The 5,328-nt window shown below is 34.3% G+C and overlaps 1 long non-coding RNA gene across 1 annotated transcript; it reads right to left on the bottom strand.

The window, feature by feature from the left end:
• Positions 1-1,794: 1,794 nt before the first annotated feature.
• LOC132295017 (uncharacterized) lies at positions 1,795-4,191 on the bottom strand. Its single transcript, XR_009478279.1, has 2 exons — positions 2,200-4,191; positions 1,795-2,006 (listed from the first exon to the last, which is right to left on the bottom strand). It is a non-coding gene; the product is annotated as an uncharacterized LOC132295017 (long non-coding RNA).
• Between the last annotated feature and the right edge of the window lie 1,137 nt (positions 4,192-5,328).

Here is a 5,328-nt window from a genome sequence, read left to right as displayed (position 1 = left end):
GGAACGGGAGGATGTCATTTGCTCGCAGTTTCCTGAAATAATGGAAGAAGGTAAGAGCGAATTTCGAGGACGGAATTCCTTTTGTTAGGGGGAAAGAATGTAATACCCTTAATTTTAAAATGATAGTCTCGGCATTTTAATTAATTATTTTATTGCATTTTTATTTGATTGTTTGCCTAATTGTTTTGATTGTTTTTATTTAATTGAATTATTTGTTCTAATTGTTTAATGATTTAATTTAATTATGTGTTTTCTTTAATGTATAATTTAATTTAATTATTTGTTTTCATTAATTGTTTAGTTAGGTTATGAGATTAATTTAATTTTAAATTTTAATAATGTCAAATTAGGGTTTTTTTATTCTTTTATGAAATCACGTGTTGGCCGACTAGTATTTAGTTTAGTTTTCCATCTCTGATTATAATTAGACTTAGGTTTTTCTAGAGGCCTATAAATATACTGGTTTAAGTCTGCCAAGGGTTTTAGAACCCTAATCACGTAACAGTGGAGGCGACGAGTTATACAGAGAGGTTTGAGAGGAAAACAGAAAGGGAGAATTGGGGTTTGGCTGAGACTAAGGCTGAATCAAGGAGAAAAGGAAGGAGTGTTGCTCATGGGTTGAACCAAGGGGCAACAGAGGAGTTAGAGCAGTAAAAGATTGCCGAAAAAACTAGGAAGACGATGCCGAGATTTTTAATCTGAAATCTCAATGGCAAGTTCTATTTCTTGCTCCTTCCCTTTGACTTATGTTCTGTGCATGCCTAGGTAGTCTCCAGGAGTTTATTTAAATGTGAATTAATCTTCTATATGTATTTAATTTGATCTGGAACAGTTCTTGCGAATTTATATTACAGTGTCTGATCTTGAAGCATATAGAATCGTTAATTGTTCTCATCGTTATTATTAATGCAAACTATTTTATATAAATTATAGGGATGCTACTGGATACAGTTTAGACTCTTAGGTTTAGTATTAATGAAGAACAAAAGAGTTGGAAGTGGCCGGAGACGAGGCAGAAGGGTAAAACGGGTTCAGGGCTCTCAGAGGGGGAGAATGCCGGCTCTATGGAAGTGGGAGCCGGTTCCCTCAACTGAAGAGCCAGCTCCAGGTGATGGGGAGCTAGCTCCCCCTTGTTTAGAGCCGGCTCTAAGGCCTAGGGAGCCGGCTCCATGGTTGGGCTGAGCCTGCTCTCCAGTTTTAAGAGCAGGCTCTCTTGTTTGACACATACTGGAGGTGGTTTGGGCACTGTTTTGATGATTTTGGTTTCCCGAACTAGTTTGGAATATTAATGGGGGTTCTAAATATTATTTTCATGGTGTATTAAAACCCTAGAATGCATAATTTTCAATTATATGCAAATGGTTTGAGCAGTATGAAAGGTTAAACAAGTTTGAATGCTGTTAACGAATATAAGGGATTTAAATTGCATCATTTATTTTAGCAATTTAATGGACTGTAATATGATTTTTAAATCTGTATTGGATGCATAATATGGTCATCTACTTATTAGATTTTATTATGCTTATTTTGGAATTTAATTGATGAACCACTAAATTCTGTTTTGTCAATTACGTGGATGTTATGGAATGTATGCACCGGTATGGGACGGTGGCATATTAGGGACGAATTAGTTTAAAATATTAAGTCCTACCTACTTTGGAATAAGGGAATGGTTTATAAAAATTAAATCCTACTTATATTTAACTCAAATCAGTTGTGTAACGCTCTGAATTTTTTGAAATAAAATCCTCGATTTATTCAAATCAAAATACTTCATAAAAGATACCCAGGATCTCAGAAGAAATAAAATACCCTTTATTGATACAAAATCAATCAAATTTCCTCAAACAAACAAGACAAGATCTCAAATTAATTAAATTGATACTAAATCAATTTCCTTAAATAAATACATAAAAATCTCTAAATAAAATAATTTAATTCCTCAACACCAACTCTTCCACCTAAGCCCGCAGCTAAAAATCCTCAAGCATCCTCGGTACCTGAAACTGTAGGGGGGTGAGACGGAAAAGTCCCAGTAGGAATACCATAACAAGGATTTCAAGAAATTTCATGCAAAATTAATTTCACAAAAATATACATATACATTTAAGCAAAATAAATATATGCAATTTTAACAAAATATCATTCAATAAAAATTAAAATAAATCATCCAAGTCATTCAAGTATGATAATCCCTACTCTGTAAAATGAATAAATCAACACTGGTCATCAACATCACTGCTCCCAGCTCCCTCTGAAACTCTCGGATCTCTCTGTGAATGTTTCCTTTATTTCTCTCTTCTATATCATCACCAAAAGGCACAATATATATAGACAATTGTACCGACAGTTCACAAATAAACTAAAATTAGGGGACAACAAACTTTAGTGGACCCGCCACCACCTTTATCTCTTACTTTTCCTTGTCACTTCATATATCACTTTAACAATCAAATTCCAAATACAAAGAATGCAATCTAAACTCACATCAGAACATGAAAAAAAAAGCCAAAGTCAAATAAATAATGCCAAAATATCAATCAATGGGACCCGCCACCATAATTCATCTTTCTTCCTTTCACAATCTCGGCTGCTCCCTTTATGCATCATTTCATCAATTGCTATATATATATATACATATATATATGTAATAAATTCAGCCCATTAATACTCTCAAGTGGGACCCGCCCACTATCACAAAATCAAAACCCATATTGGCTTTTCCACCTTTCGCCACCTGCCCTTTCACCTCATCCCAATCTCGGCTCCTCATTTTGGCAGACAAGATATATACATATATATATATATATCATAACCAAATCAAACCATTCTCAACTCTTTTAAATAACAAGTGGGGCCCGCGGACAACCAATTCCATTTTCCCTTTTGCTTTTTAAATCTCGGCCAGCCCATCAATTAAGCTTCCTTCATCACCAAAATAGATATATAATCAAACCCACTTTTGGAACCAACTTGCTCCTTCATCACAAACTGATGCCACAATTTATATATATATGTGGTCATTTATATATACAAAAGCTGTAAACCAATTCTATTCCCAATAAAAATCTAAAGTGGGTAAATTCAATCAAAATAAAATATTCAATCTTCTTTCTTCTACCAATTTTCGGCTGCCATCTCCCATGATAACTAAAATCATGAAATGAAATAAAAATTAAATTTAAACTCTAGTCTCCAATTCAATAATCAATTAACCAATTTTTAATTGGTAAATCTCCAATTTAAAATAAATGCTCAATCAAACTTAATATATATATATACAAGTGCATACCTTGTGACAATAATTTAAACCTAATAAATATTCAAATTGGGTAAGTCTTCAAATAAAAAAATTAAATTATCAACTATGACAATTTAAACATCATGAAATAAATTGAATTTCAACACTTAAAAATCCGGGTGGTTACATTTTCCACCACTTAAGAAGAATTTCGTCCCGAAATTCAGATCGAACAATCTTCGCATACCCGAAAATATCAAAAGTGGTAAAAAAAAATCCTAAAATCCTTACCCCAGGCGATGTGAAATTCAATGACATGAAAAAATATTGTGGTAGCTGACAGTGCTAGTTACCCGCCCACACACTCTGTAACCGTTGTGGTAACTAGACGATGTCGTGACCCGTCCACACACTCTGTAACCGTTGTGGTAACTAAATAATGCCGTGACCCGTCCACAAAATAAAACCGATAGTGATCTAGGGACACCTGCCCCTAATCACCTATAGTAATCATCCCAATAGCTGCCAGTGAATGACATCCGGACACACACACCCGGCTACAAGTGGTAGCTAGTCAATACTAAACACTCGCCCACACACACCGGACAACATCATCACTAAACTCACACTTCCGGCTGGGTACAGGCTCTGATACCATTCTGTCACGCCCCGAATTTTTTCTAAATAAAATCCTCAACGCCAACTCGTCTACCTAAGCCCGCAACTAGTAATCCAAGATCATCTTTGGTACCTGAAACTGGAAGGGGGTGAAACGGGGGAATTCCCAGTAGGAAAAACCATAGCAAGGATTTCAAAGAGTTTCATGCAAAATCAGCTTCGCAAAAATATACATATACTTTTAAACAAAATACATATATGCAATTTTAGCAAAATAACAATTAATAAAATATTTGAAACAAAATTATCCAGACCATTCAAAATATGTAGAACCCTACTCTAAAAAATAAATAAATTAACTCTGGATCATCAAATCTCCAAGTCTTGCCTTCTCTGCAAACTATCGGCTCTCACTATCTCTGTTCTCCAATATTTCTCTTCTGTATCTAATTTATTTCCTTCTGTATATCATGTTCTAAAGCACAAAACTAATACAACAATATATATAAGCAATGCACCGACACTATACAATAATATCTCACTGCAATTTTTAAACATATCACCAACTGGACCCGCCACCTAATCACTTCGATCTCGGCATACACTTATTTCCTTCCCCAACATTTCTTACCACCTTATCAGGTTGTTTCATCTACTTCTAACAACCATGTCCAAGTTGCAACAAAAATCAAAGCCCACTAACATCATTAGGTGGGCCCCGCGAAATAACCATTTCCATTTTCTTCTCTTTTCTCATTTCCCACGGCTGGTACCTTACTGCCACCAATTTCTTTATTTTCTTATCTCTTTGTCACATTCAACATCATAATATACACTAATATAGACAAACAAAATCAACTATGGGACCCGCAATTCCTTTAGAACTTCATTATTTATTTTTTTTTCTTTATTTATATACACCTATCTGCCAACACAAATATATATACACAAATTTCTCCTTTAAATATCAATTAAGTGGGACCCGCCCACCACCTTTTCATTTATACATTTCACTTTTCTCACACAGCAGCACACAATCACAGTTTTTCTTTCTCAATTCTCGGCTGGTGCATCTTCCATCATCACAGATTATATATATATATATATATATATATATCATATATATACATTCAATGTAACTAAACCAACCCAATAACTCTCCTTGTCACCTTCGACTGGTAGCTTGCTTTTGCACCAACATATATATATATATATATATGTATATATTATATGTAATGATGAGTGCTGAAAAGTGCGTATTTAAACCCCTTAAGCTTAGGCATTCTAGTACATTTATCTATCTTACTTTACTGTTATAGATTGATTTCGTATTATTTCCATTTTCAGGCACTTATCCCGAAAATAAGCTAACTCAGCCAAATAAGAGATTAATTGAAGCAATTCTGGATTAAACAAATAAAGGAGCAAAATGGAGAAAGAATGAAGCAAATGAAGCCAAAGGTGGGAAG

This window comes from Cornus florida, unplaced genomic scaffold (assembly GCF_030987335.1).
Source record: "Cornus florida cultivar Cherokee Brave unplaced genomic scaffold, ASM3098733v1 CherokeeBrave_3.0.0_Hap2_Chr02, whole genome shotgun sequence".
Lineage (NCBI taxonomy): Eukaryota > Viridiplantae > Streptophyta > Magnoliopsida > Cornales > Cornaceae > Cornus > Cornus florida.
This window is presented reverse-complemented; position numbering and strand designations above follow the sequence as displayed.